We start from the raw sequence: 15,385 nt of genomic DNA, 5'->3' as shown, positions 1-15,385 counted from the left end.
AGGGCTGCTGCCATTGCAAACAAAGATGGCAGCATCGTCTCAAGGCCACCCTCCTAAGGAGATGTTAGGCTTCTGGAACGTCCCCCGCCCCACATATGATAAATTCATAGTGACAGAATTCATCATTTGCTGGGTGATTCCTACCAATTACATTCACAGGGTGTGGATTCCAGAGAAGTAGACTTGCCAGCAACGCAGGCAAGCTGAAGCCAAGATAGTTACCATCCACACCCTTCCCAGGTTGTAGCTGATGAGAAAAACAAAATAAAACAAAACAAAACAAAAACCAGCTCTGTTCATCTGTGGTAAACTCCTCTGACAGAACTGAGCAGAATTACAAATTGGGAAGGATGATTTTTGGACTTCTTATTTTTTTAAGTCAAAGGGATTTGATTTTGAGCCTTATTTCCTTTGGATTTAACTTACAAGAATATTCATTCTTTGAATTTAATTTCTCCCTAGTAATTTAATATTGGCAGAGGGCTTAGGTGTAAAGTTAAGACATCTTTATTGTTGGAATTTTATGAATAGGTTTTATGCATTTTATTATTTATTATTGTTACCATCTAATCTCATTGCAAAACTTCTGATAACCCGTATAGGACAACATAGCTAGACATAATTTGGCTTGAAAATTCAAATAATAATGGCTAACTTCTTGAGAATGTATTTTGTACTAGGTTGAATCTCTGCATCATGTACAGTTGTAATTACACATATGTTACAGAATAGTATACGTAATGTCATTACATATATATTTCATAATAATTACATATATCTGTACATTTATAAAGACTAAACTTGTCTCATACTTTCTCCTTTTGGAGAGTCAGCCTGCTTACAGGGATTTAAATTCTACTCTGCTCCTCAAGGGCCAAGGCATCCACTAGTGGAACTTGGTCTCCCCAGGTCCAAAATTTCCTGTGGTCGAGTGGGTAAGTGCATAATTTTGGACTTCAATTAGCTGGCCCTTTGGTTTTTCACGCAAAGCTATGTTCTTCGGCTTAGCCTTTATCAGCAGTAGAATTATTATAGCCCTCACCTTCTATTCTTTATTTCTCAACTGATTTAAGAGCCTGGGCAAGGAAGAGGGGTGTCATTATTCAGCTCCTCTCAAATACGGCTGTAGTGTATATGAATGTGTAATGCATCAATATTCAGGTACATGTATAAATGACTATATATATCACACAAAAAGTATGCATTCAGATATACTATATATATGCACATCTGTATATATATAAACATATGCCAATGTGTAATGTATGTACACCTGCATATATGATATGTAAACATATGTATAACATAATGTACACTCACACATGTATACATATTCATGTATATACATATTCATGTATATAAATTAAATATATCTGTTTTATCTGGATTGTGGGATTACTAGTAATATTTTATTTCTCTTCTTTACACCTTCTATATTTCCAACTTTTTTCAATGTATATTCATAAATCAGACCTTACAGTGTTTAAATGACTAAGTTCAGTTTTCACCATAACTTGTGTCCTGTTTCTTCCTCCTTTCCACAGAAGTTACCCTTTTCTTTTCACAAAATGTCTTTATTAAACGAACGAGAGGGGCTTCCCCAGTGGCTGCAGTGGTTAAGAGTCCGCCTGCCAATGCAGGGGAAATGGGTTCAAGCCCTGGTGCCGGAAGGTCCTACATGCTGCAGAGCAACTAAGCCCGTGCGCCACAACTACTGAAACCCACGTGCCTAGAGCCCGTGCTCCTCAGCAAGAGAAGCCACCGCAACGAGAAGATGGCGCACCACAATAAAGAGTAGCCCTCGCTCGCCGCAACTAGAGAAAGCCCGCGTGCAGCAACGAAGAGCCAATACAGCCAAAAATAAATAAATAAATAATAATTTTAAAAAAACAAAAACGAATGAGAACGCATTTCAATGTATTTTACTTTATCTGACTTAAATACATTTTGCTCTTTGGTCACCCTGATTACAGTGGGACTTCCTTAAGAGGAAGAGTCCTGGCATCGTAATTCAATGCATGTAACAGTATGCATTTTCTCCTGTGCATATAGCAGTACGCCTTGCACACAGTGAGTACTCAATAAATACTTATTGAAATTTGATTCCACCCCATTTCCAGGCAATTGGGTTGTACTCCAATGAAATAATTGCTGGAAACAGGAGAAAAACAATTCCCCCAGACACACACAATGAGGTAATTCCAGGCAATTGTCATGAAATAGTTCAATGAGTTTGCTAGAGAAGGCTTAAAAATAAAACCATAGTCCATGTAGCAGCAGATTTAGATCAGGCCCTAGATCTGATTTAGATCAGGTGCACCATATCTGATTCAAGGTAAAACGATGGAACATGTTTGAAATGAAGCCTAGGCAGAGTGATTATGGAAACATGGTGAGAGGTGCTTAATATGTCCTCAGAGACCCTAACAACTCCTCTTGCCAAATCAACAAATCCTGTCATCCTGTCTCTTGAGAGACTAGATGGTTGAGTAGCAGGCTGCAGCTGTGAAATCTTTAAGCTTGGCTTCTGTTTGAGGAGCCTGTCAGGCACCACGTAATGTGAGGAGCTGATGAAATCTCTGTAGGACCCTCAGAGCCGCCAACGCCAGCCCTGGGAGCACGCTGAAATCACTCAGAAGCTGTAAAAATGACTGATGCCTGGTTCTCTGTCCTCTCAGCCCCCCACCCCTGGCTTCCGATGTAATTGACCCCATGTGCAGCCTGAGTGTCCAGAGTTTAAAAAACTCCCCAGGTGATTCTAAGATGCTGCCAAGAGTGCGAATCAATTCTTGAGGGTCTCTTGGAAGTCTTCATGAATTTTTTTTCCCCTCTACCTACAGATTGTCCCAAACAGACACGCCTCCTTCCTGCAGTCTCAAGTGAAATCACACCGGTTGGCTCCTGGTTGGCTCCTGGAATTGTAAAGATAACTTTTTCACCTTAAAGCCTTCATTTCTCGTTTAACGGTGCTGAGTCACACAATCCTCCCTCTGAAGAAAGATGTGCTTTCGCTGCACAGAGAGTTAACCTGTTCTATGGATGTGAAAGAGTTGGGGATAAACAGTATGCTAAAAGTTAGGAAGAAAAATGTAAATACTTTTAAGTATGAAGACTGTTTTTCCTGACTCACATTAAATGGTTTCCTAGATTCTTACCTGTCACAGCTGGATTTTAGAATTCCTTGATTGAGAAAAAGTATAATATGAAAGGTATTATACATTTTAAAAACTGTAAAAAGGTATAAATGTATTTATTAATCAAGTAGGGAGCTACTTTTTTTTTGAAGTTAAACGCACGCATGTCATTCTAACTATTTAGCATACACAAAGTGTTTAGTACATGTGAGAATTCATGGACTTTTTACAATAACTCTGTGTCTCCTCCAGGGTTCATTGCCCAAAGACTTGGGTTACTGTTCAACATGTCTGCACACGGCAGTAGTTTGATTTGTCCATCTCACCATTTCTAAGACATTTATCACCATGTAACCTGGCCCATGGTGGTACCAGGGTCTAGAAGGTCATTCTCATCCCTGTTCCCAGATCCCAGAGCTGTTCAGGCATCACGACTCAGTCTTTTTTTTTTTAAACTACCACTGAAGAAGCTTTCACTGATCCGTTTTTTATGCTTAGCCTGGGGGCAGTAAAAGTTAAACTCAAGCTGTAAGTAGTTGGTCCTTAAGCATCCTTTCTAACTTCAAACCATGTCAGTAATGTTACATTTCCTGTATGCCATAAGGGAATGAGAGATCTATCAGAGCAGTCATTTATGTGATGAAATATAACTAGATTGTTGAGTAAAAGACAGCTATGGGAAGTTAAATAAACCTACAGTGTGTTAAATAAAACTACAGCTTGAAAGAAGTTTGCTAGTTAATGTAAAGAGCTGATCAAAGCTGTGATAAGGATGAAAATCAAGGACAAAATTACCATGCAAACGGTTCGAGAGCAGAGGGAGTACCCTTCCTTTAAATGCATATTAATCATGGGCATATGTAAGATGGAAACTGCCCTAGTTCTGTCTTCAAGGCTATGGGTATCCTTGAAAAGCTTTTATCATTCTTGTCTTTCTTCCTCCACAAAGGTTGATGTGTACTTACTGTTGGGTAATGTTTAATTTGTATTTGAATTAGTTGTCAATGACACAAAATTTTAATTTTCACATAATTTTTTGAAGCTTACAATCTAGGGAACAAATATATACCGAGTCTCAATTTCTTAAGTGACTCTAGTAAATCATCTGTACTCGTGCCATTCCAGGGACCACCTAGTTAAAATTTACATTCTCCTTGCTCTAGGAAAATCTAATTTTCCAAGCAAAATTGATGAGCCCTAGATCTTGGGTGTTGCATTGGATAAAATTATAAATAAAATCATAGGCGCAAGTTTCAAAGGTATTTAACTAGAAAATTTCAATGAAGAAATTGTCACAGGTGATTTTGAGAGTGTAAAGCACTGATTTAGCTGTTATTCTGCTTAAAGGGAAAATAGAGACAATGAGAAAGTATTCACATACTTTGATGTCAAAAATTTCCGTTATATCTATGCTTATTTCATAGCCAGTTTTTGTCAAATCTGTCTTCTGATCAAGGGAAACCTTTTCCCCCCTCCTAGTATACCTTCCCATGTGGAGGTGAGTAAATTGGGGCAACTCTTGGGTGCTCTTTGCCCTTTTACTGACCTCACCCTAGATGAGCTAAGTGATTTATCTGACTGGTAATTTGGGAAGAAAAAATGCCTTTTGTTCTTCTTGGAAGTGAACCCACCCCCCAGTTAGCTTCTGTTTTCTGTGCTGTGACTCTTACCCAGGAATTCCCCTCCAGGTGAAAAGAGTTGCCTGGGTCCAGTTGCCCATGGAAGGGTACATAGTTCTAACTATTTAGCTGTTAAGTGTCATGAAATTCATTTGCCTCCCACAGAACCTCCAACTTTGGCTTTGTGAATATTGATGGTGATATACTGGCCTCCATTTGCTGCTTTATTTTTTCTTTTTCCAATTTATTCTGAACTCACGTAGAGAGAAGGAATACATACACTAACTAGCATGTACTGAAAAAGGTAAAGAGCTGTGTTATATTTGTAAGTTTGCTTTCATAATTTAAAAGAACCATCATCCTGTATTCTGTGTAACAAAACCACCTCGAAACCCAGTGGCCTGAAGCAGTTTATATTATTCGTCATGATTTTTGCATTGACTGGGCTCAGATGGGCAGTTAATACCTCACATTTCTCATGTGGTTGCAGTCAGAGGATGGCTGGGGCTGGATGTCCACCATGACTTACAAGCCTGGCACCTCAGCTGAGATCCAAGATCAGCTGTCTCTCTCCACTGGTCCTTACACATGGCCAGGTAAGGGCTTCCTCACGTAAGAGGAAGAGAGGGTCTCCTGGTAGTTAGACTTCTTACTTTGTGATTGGCCTCTCTTAGCACATGTGTTTCAAGAAAACAAGGCAGATGCTGTAAGGCTTCTTATGACCTAGACTTGGAAGTTATGAAGCATCATTTCTGCTGCAGATTCAATGTATCTGGACGAGCAAGGGTACCAGTTCCAGGAGCCTTTGTACACAGACATGGGGGCTTAGCCACAAACTGTAACGTTGGAAACATAAATGTTTGTTATAGGAAACTTTATTTATTATGATGTTTATTAGAGAGAATTGTGTTCTTTCACTTAATTTTGTAATCGTTTGTTTTAGGAAGCTGAAATCTCACTAATCTTATGGTGACTAAATGCCGATTATTTAATTCAATGTATTGTTGAAATTAATATATTATTGATTTCATTCAATGTATAATTTATTCCATCACTTAAAAGATTTTAAGTTTTTTCATTTTGAAAACTACATGAAAGACTTACTTGTGTATGTTAGTTTTTAGTTAAAATAAGTAATTCTGCCAGCTTAATTTTAAAGCACAACATGAATCTATTTCTTCCACAGCAAGAAAACCTTAAAAATGTAAAATGCTTACATGGCCACAAGAAGATGGTCATCCCTGGAGCTGGGGATGCTGTAACAGTCTCTAGAGTTGGGAATGTGGAAAAAAGAACCCAGAGGGCAGAGTGTACAGTAGAATCTTGAATGAGCTGATAGCACTCCAGAAGCGTGTGTCTGGGTGAGAAGAAGACACCTAGTTCTAACTGATTCTAACACCGGCAGGTCTATCCAATACCTGTTACATGGAAATGTTTCCAGAGCACAGCTCAGCTTCTCTGGAAGGACTGAGAAAGAAGGCGGGGCCCCAAAGAGCAACTGAGATTTAGGGTCAGTAAACAGGGGCAAGGCAGGAGCCATGCTATAAAGACTGGAATTTATTGCAGGAGTCTGGATGTCACAGTTTTATATAAGGCAATTATAGCCACTGTAATATATAAAGCACCAGATATTAGTGGTTTTCCATCATGGAACTTTATTTTTCACTTAAATTTTAAATGAACGTTACTGATTGATGAGTGTCTCTCCTTCAAACAATGATTCAGAAACAGATACTCTTTCCATCTTAAGACTGTCAGTTTTATCATGAAGATTTCAAGGTTGTCATGCCTTTCTGCATAAACAGTCAAGGGAAGAGAAATTGAATGAAGGGCTCATGAGTAAGAGACTTTCATGGGACAGGGATGGAAGGAACACACAAAACTCCAATCACACATAACTCGGTGGCATGGCCAAAGCCAGCTGGGAAAGAGAACACCAGCCAGAGATAATGGGGAACGTGATCTAGCTGTGGTTCCAGGAAGAGAAAGACGGGGCTTTGTGAGAGGTTAGCCAGTCTTTGCCACACTCAGGACCTAGAATTAGTGAAAGAATCAGAGAGGCTTGGTACGGACCCTAAAGGGCTCTTGACATTGATATTCTTATGTTTCCTCTTTCTCTACAGGCAAGAAGAGCCCCAGAATCTTGGGAAGGGCTAAATCAACAAGGAGGCTTAGTGATCCAGTCTTATAGCTTAAAAAGACAAAGTAATGCTATGGAGGGATAGTGCATCTACAAAATCTAATTCTGACCAACTCTAATTCTACTAATCAAGAGGATATGATTGGCAGATGACCTAGAGAACCCAAAAAGGGATCAAATAAGCACTGCCGAAGTACTGATATGAAATAGAGAATATGGCTGAGAGACACTGTCAACAATAATGAAAGAAAATAGCTGCTCATAGAGACAATGCCATCGCATAAGAAAATTGAAATTTGGTGAGTGCCTATGGAACTAAGAAGAAATTTCTTCTGAAACCTTAACATTTTTCCACCTCATTAATTTTCCTAGTGAAGACATGCAATGCTGGTTGACCTATGGGCATTTATTTTACTTTGACTACCCATGTCGGCCTTGATTTTGCTACCAGCAGGATAAAAAGCCACCACTGACATCAGACTTAATCTTCCATTTAATTCTATCAGCCTTAAGAGTTAAATAAGAGTTTTCTCTATATAACTTTTCCCTTTTGTACTTTTTAGCATATATACATTTTATTTTTATTTTATTTAAAAAATTTTTTTTATTGAAGTATAGTTGATTTACAATATCATGTTAATTTCAGGTGTACAGCGTAGTGATTCAGATATCTATCTATCTACATATATATTTTTTCTTTTTCAGGTTCTCTTCACTTATAGGTTATTACAGAATGAAGCATATATGCATCTTAATTTTTGTTTTAAATGTACTCCACTTCTTAGCTTTAAGGCATTGAAACTCTTCTACAGTCACTTGTCATTTGCTTTGGAAAAATAAATTTCCTATAACTTGGAATGACCCCTGTATACAAGAAGCACAATGGGACCCCAGGCAGAGGGACAACAGGGGCATCCCTATAGCCAGACCAAGCAATATCTTCATCTCAGAGCAAGGTGTGAACTGGCTTTTGCAACCCCTTCACAGGTCACTCATAAATCTGTGAATCCCAGAATAAAGTAACAATATAGAGAAGGACATGTTCCTTGTGAGACATCCAAAATGCCAGCTGGTTATTTTCTTAACCAGTGTTCATCTAATTCATTTGCTAAGCATTGTGGCTTTACAGCAATTCACAAGGGAGGAAATGGTTGCTTAATTGCCCAGAAGAATTTCCTAGAGATGCTTCAGTAATAACAACTTGTCTTTCTCCGCCCATGATCCCTGAATAACAAAACAATTGAAAATGAAAGTCACACTGAAAATATGACAATGGCATCTCTAGTCAAAATAAAGCACAGCATTGAAATAATTATTTGAATAAATCACACCCCTCCCCCTCAAAATGCCCACAATTTCCATAGCTCAGTTTGAAGCTTTCTATACTGGAGAATAAAGTGTAACTTAATTATTTTCTTTACTTCATTTTATGTGAACACATTCAGCCAAAGGGATAAAGTGACAAGAAACACTCTTTTTATTCTACTCAACTATCTCCCACCCCAGCTTGTGTATCATTTTCCTTAGAGGTGTTGGGGGAGGGAAAATTTCCCCCTATGCTTTTGGGGTTTTTTTTGGCTGGTCTGATAGTTAAATTGGCACAAGAAAGATTAACAGGAGAAAATTAAATTTAATTTTGTACATACAGAGGTCTCATAGATATAGGACCTAGGTAGCGGCCAAGGCAGGCAGCTTTTATACTTTTTTAGACAAAGAAACAATACATTTGTAAGGAATTGACAAAGCAAGGAAACTTAGGTTTGGGTGTTTAATAAGTGAAGAATCTAAGAAGAGTTTGTTTACTCAACCTTCTGGGCGCTGAATTCCCTGACTCTGGAAATAAAGATGTCTCTGTACCCTCCTGGGGCAGGGAGGGTATTTTTCACATGGAAGGTTTCATGTCCTGCTTTCTGGGGACAAAGGAGAGTCAGAGTTTTCTTGCACTGGCTGTTTCTTAAGAAACTTCAGTTCTAAATAATCAATATGACACTTTGGCATATTTGGGGGTAGCTTGCCCTGAACCCTAACAGGAGTCCTGGATTAAGAGTCAGACTACTCGGGTTTACACTCTCTCTCTGTCCCCAGCTAACACTTTGCTTCTGGATCAGTCGCTCCATTTCTCTGGATCTTACCTGTAAAGTGATGAAGATAGGATAGCTCAGATTTCCAATTACTCTTATGATCCTATAATTCTATTTTCTCCTGAGAGAAAGTTCCTAATTACTAACATGAGAACACTTTGCAAGCTTTAAAAGGTATTATAAAATATTCAATTTTATTGACTGTGGTAGCGTTCTATAACGTAGACCAAGTCAACAGGTGTTCGAGCGTGACTAGAAAATGTGCTTTCTTTTGCCGTTATGTTTTCAAACTAAATCTTCAGCCTCTTTGTCTTCAGTCTTCTCCCACCATGTCTAGAAATGTAAATTCACTGTCTTTTCCCAAAGAAACCCAGGATTGGTCTCCTTGAGGATATCCTTAAGAGTAATGGCCAGAAGAATCAGGCTTACCTATCTAGACTGAAATAATTGGGGTATGGATGTGAATTGGAACAGGAGGAAATGAATTTTCAGAGCAATAGAAATGTTTGAATATATTCCAGAATGAACTGTATTATTTTACCAAGGGATTGTTTACCTTTTGATAGAGATAGCACCCCCAAAATGAATATACCTCCTGTCACTTTTCTTGTGATCTGTAATGAAGGTGAGCTTCCTCAAGATAAATGCGTATTTAACAGTAAGTGACAACAGTATTATCTCTCATATTGTGTGCTAATAAGGTCACCTTCCAGATGGTCCACAGTCAGGACCTTCATTCCACATATCAGTACAAAATTGGCTTCTTGGTGAAGAAAGGTAAGCTAAGCTAATTTTTCTGCAGTTTCCAAGGGAAAAAGTGATGATGGTAATAGCAGCTTCCTTTAAGAGAAATTATGTTTGAAGCATTGAAACTTCAGCTTCTTCAGGAAGTAATAGCTCCTGAGTTCCCAGCACTGTAGATGTTTTTTATATATTATTTCTAATCATCACAAAAATAGTCGAGCTATAAATTACTCCCACTTTATAGTTGCTGGAACTGGCACTTGGAATGTTTAAATGTTTTCAATGACTCATAGTTAATAAATGATTGAACCAGGATTTATATCCAGAACTGTCAGACTCCAAAATCTTTCAACCTCTTGACCACTGCTGCCCACAGTTGTCACCACCAGCCTTATGTGGCTTTTGTGACTTGTCCAAAGGGAGATTTTAAAGACTTAGAACTAAAAATTATAAAATATTTCATTAATAGAGCTATGGTCTGAATGTGTACTCCCCAAATTCTTATGTTGTAATCCTAACGCCCAATGTAATGGTATGTGGAGGGTGGAGTCCTCATGAATGGGATTAGTGCCTTTATTAAAGAGACTCCATAGAGCTTCCTCACCCGTTCCATAATGTGAGATACAAAGACCTGGAAGAAGGCCCTCACTCAACCATGCTGGCAACCTGATATCAGAGTTCAGCCACCAGAATGGTGAGAAATACATTCCTATTGTTTATAAGCCACCGGTCTGTGGTATTTTGTTATAATAGCCTGGACAAATAGAAATAGTTTTTATATTGATTACCTATTGAAATAATAATATTTTAGGTACTTGGGTTAAATAAAATATGTTATTAAAATCCATTTCATCTTTTTTTAATGTGGCTACTAGAAAATTTTAAATTGTGTAATGGTTTCTATAGCCCACATTCTATTTCCATGCGCAGCCTTGATCTATACAGCATTACTTTTTATATATATATAAATTTATTTATTTATTTTGGGCCGTGTTGGGTCTTCATTGCTGTGCACGAGCTTTCCTTAGTTGTGGTGAGCGGGGGCTACTCTTCGTTGTGGTGCGTGGGCTTCTCATTGTCGTGGCTTCTCTTGTTGTGGAGCACGGGCTCTAGGCGTAAGGGCTTCAGTAGTTCTGGCACGTGGGCTCAGTAGTTGTGGCTTGCAAGCTCTAGAGCTCAGGCTCAGTATTTGTGGAGCACAGGCTTAGTTGCTCCGCGGCATGTGGGATCTTCCTGGACCAGGGCTCGAACCCGTGTCCCTTGCATTGGCAGGCAGATTCTTAACCACTGCACCCCCAGGGAAGCCCCAAAACATTACTTTTATAAAGATCCAAAACACAGGTCGTATTCTCATCATTAAAATCTCAAAAGTTTTGGCCAAAACCAAAATTAGTGCTTAGAAACCTTTATTGAAATTAGAAATTTCTTCCTAATAATATCTGTTAATAAGCTTCTAATTAACTCAAATAATTCACATTGGCTTAGTAAATATAGTCATTACTTTTTAAATTATCTTAAGGCAAGGATCTGGAACTATTACTCATTAAAGTTAATTTCTAAATAATCTGATTCACATTGGTAAGTTAAATACCATTAAAAAAAAAAGATATCTCTGTTCCTTAAGGAATTCCTTTAAAGAAAAAAAAAAAAAGGAAAGAAAAGAAAAAACTGGTCCAGCTGATAGAAATTGTCCAAGATCCATGGGAGCTCAAGTCAATGAACCTGTAGCAAATGTATTGTTGGTTTTGAGGCCAGTGTTATTCAATTCTTCTTAAAATAGTATCCATTAAAAATTCAGCCCCAAATTTGACACATCATCTCGACTAGAATAGGAATTAATCTGAAAAATTCTCATAATTGAAGCAACATCATAGAAGTCCTTCCTAACATTTCTCATCTTCCTATATTCCCCTAACACTGAAAGGAAACACCTCTCACAAGCTGTGTTTCTTAATCAGACTTCTGGCTGCTAAGTAATTAGTTCCATCTTTCCCACCGTGGACAGCTGCTTCATCTGTGAACTTGGACTTCAAGCATCAGAGCTGTACTCGTTGTTTACATATGCATAGCTCCCCTGCTTACACTCATCCATTGGTTCATTTGGAATTATATTTTGAGAGTCCACACTGTGCCTGGGACTGGCGCTTGGGCGCTTGGGATGTGTCAGTAAAAATAAAATAATTTTCCCACCCTTCTGGAATTTTAAGAGTTATATTGTAAGAATTTCCTGGTCCGGATTATAAACACCATGGAAGATTCCAAAGTCCCAGGACTACTGGAAGAAGAATCAGATTTATCAAATAAATGCATATTCTCATCAATCAGCTGGATTTATATCTGTTCAGTGGGCATGGAGTTAAGCCCTTTTATATGTATTATCTAGGGTAAAAGATGTTAAGTGATGTCTGCTGAGAAAAAGCCACAGAAAGATTTGACTTCACTTGAAATGTTTTTTCATTCTGTGGAATTACATGACGAGCTTGTATAAGATATAAAGTTACAAACAGCATCAGATTCTTCAAGTAACAGGCATCATGACAAATCAGTGGTCTTAGGACAGAGAAATGGAGAAACCAAAGAGGACCATATGGCTGGGAACACTACCCATTCCCTTTAACCTCCCTTTCAGTAGACTCGTCTTAAAGTCACGTGTAATATGCACATCTTTGCCTGATGATCTGAAAAATGAAAGGGAAGACATTGTCCTAGCTGCATAGTAGATATCCCTAGTCTAGTGATGCAATTGAATGAGTCAGTCACAAGCTCTGGTCAGATCTTGTCTTGGCATTGACTGACTGTGTGACCTCCAAAGAGTGGCTTGTGCTTCCCGAGCCTCTGAGCTCTCACCTGTAAAATAAAGGTGTTGACGTGATTGCCAGTATCCTCTGCTACTAATCCTGTACGTTACAGATTCACGGCAAATATTTCTCAAGTTTGACAAGAAAATATTTTATCAGTCTCACTCTCTTCTTCAGTAAAATCCTACACTAGAGAAGCAAAGATTTTAATGATTTACAGAAAAACATAGAACTGAAAATAAAAAACTACTTCTTCATTTAAAGTAAAAGGAATCCAGCTTTGGAACAAGAGTTCTCTTGGTCATATTTTACAAAGCACTTCTTTTTATAGGGCCCCTTTCATTAGTTTCAATTAAGAGCCCAGGGAAAATATATTTTTTTGAACTTTAATTAATTTTAATTATTATATACATATATATATGGAGAGAGAGAGAGAGCTCAACTTTTATGGGAAAAGGTTAAAGGTATGAAGATGGTCCTGAATCCTTTATTCTTTATTTGTGTGAGGATAACTTTGTACCAATTCCCTGGTGAAAAACGCACCATGGAATTGAAGAAAGAAGGGAGGTCTGTTTGCTTTTCTGAGATGCTAATGCAGTCCCTAGGAAGTCACCTGTCAGAGGAGACAGTGATTCACTTGAACATTTGCCACCTTAATCTGAGATTTTATCATCATTGTGCTAATTTTTCATGTCACTGTTATTGTTAGGTTCTTTTACAAAGTGGCTTCAAGAACTTTTTTTTTTTTTTTTTTTTTTTTTTGCGGTACACGGGCCTCTCCCGTTGCGGAGCACAGGCTCTGGACGCGCAGGCTCAGCGGCCATGGCTCACGGGCCGAGCTGCTCCGCAGCATGTGGGATCTTCCCGGACCGGGACACGAATCGGCAGGCGGACTCAACCACTGCGCCACCAGGGAAGACCCTTCATGAACTTTTATATGTGCCGCACATTGCTGTATCTTTAAGGAAAAGATTTTTGTCCATTTGTTACTGTTCGTTCACTTGCTAAGTTGAAATTTTCTTTGAAAAATAATTTTACTATTCTTATTTTTAACTCAGTGTTTTCATTTGTGTTTGGCAATTCACATATATTTGAAATAAAACTACACAGGATTTTAGTCGAAGCAGAAAACTTAGAGCTACTTAAAAGGCCTAGCACAACACCCCTGTCACTTTGGCTGTCTGTCTTCGGCTACTGATATAAACGTCTGGTGGGTGCACATAAGGACAACATGAAATGCCAGGTAGAAGATTCACTAACCCCACAAAGGCAACCCCAGTCAACAGTGATTGATGCCAGGCAGAGTTACTTAGCTTTGTTTAAAAGCATATTTATCACCTTAAGATAAAAAACACACGATCTAAGGAGAGGGAGGATACAAAAAGTTACTGCTAAATTGTTTTGTGAAAATTATGAACAAATATTGTTGCCAGCAGTGTTACATAAAAATACTTTCAGAGCATTTTCTCCCACATTGGGAACGATCTCCTTTTAATTGCAAATTTAATGCGTTCGTGCTTTTAAATGTGTACACCTTTGATTACTTGTGAACTTAAATGTTATTTAATAGGTTTACTTCTTCCTTTGAGAATTTCTTGCTAAGCTTTTTCTGATTTTTGAGGGGATTCTTATCCATTGGCGTGAGTTCTCTGAGTCTATTTTTAATGGAGATAATATTTAGAAGCTAGTAAGTCAAATTATTTTCATTCTCAGAGTTCCCTTTTTTTTTCGAATCACACCCCAAGTTTCCCAGTTAAATACACCTGGAGGATGTAGAACCAAATGTTTATTCCATGGATTTTGGAGAGAATTCCCATCTTTGTCCTTTATATGGGAGCTAATCCAGGAAGCTTGTTGCCGTAGCATAGGAGACTATGACAAAGAGGATGAAAGAATCTTCCCTTCTGGACAAGAGACATGAGGAAAAGAGGGGACAGAGCAGTAAAATAGGAAGAAGGTAATCGCAAGGGGTCTATCTCTCACTCCAAACCCTCAGTGATTCACTTTCCAGGAGAGAAATGCTTTTGTCTTTAGAAATACACAGGTAGGCAGCACATGTAATTAGGCCAGACATGTGTTCACATTACAGATACTGAAAGAGATCCTAAGCCCCTTACGTTACCTACAAGTACTGTGATCTTCGCAAGTCATTTTCCCTTCTGTGTTCTTTCCCAGCTCTATCTTCTATCATCTCGCAGCATCAGAGGGGATGAAGTCCTCAGACTGGCCCTGACTTCCCAGCCTCCTCCAGTCTCCACTTAAAAGCGGTGAGGCTGTTTCTTCCTGGGACCAGTGCCTGCTGAGTGCAGTTGGCTTCCCATTAAGCAGTTTGAGCTTCGCGGGCTGGCGTCCTTCACAGGAGTCCCTGATTCTGGCCATTTACTCCTGGTTTGCAAATCCTTGCCTACCATAGCCTCGTTGACCAGATCCAGGTAACTCTCTACCCTTTCAACAGGCACATGGGCACCCGTGGGTCCCTTGCCTGACAGGCATAGGTTGGTGGGAACCAGAAGCACTTCCTGGGGCTCTTTGTCACTGTCACTTTGGGGAGATAATCTGGTCATTCAATTTTTTTTTCAAAAGGCCAGGAGAGCAGAAGTGTATATACCTTATATAACTTATGGTGTGAAAAGTATACGTAGAGCTTGAAAAATTAAAGAAAATTTCACCAATATTCTGAATAGCATGTCTTAACTTTAAGGGAAAGTCTCAAGCACCAAGAGCTGATTCTGATTAGAGACCAATGAAGCACCCATGAAGTATCACAGACTGATTGTTCCATTGTACAAAAATAAATAAAAATAATTAAGTAAAAAGTTTAAAATTGGTGTTTGAATCAAAATTCCTGTTACCTAGTATTTTGTTTATT

Source organism: Phocoena phocoena, chromosome 5 (assembly GCF_963924675.1).
Source record: "Phocoena phocoena chromosome 5, mPhoPho1.1, whole genome shotgun sequence".
Classification (NCBI taxonomy): Eukaryota; Metazoa; Chordata; class Mammalia; order Artiodactyla; family Phocoenidae; genus Phocoena; species Phocoena phocoena.
Note: the sequence above shows the minus strand (reverse complement) of the source record.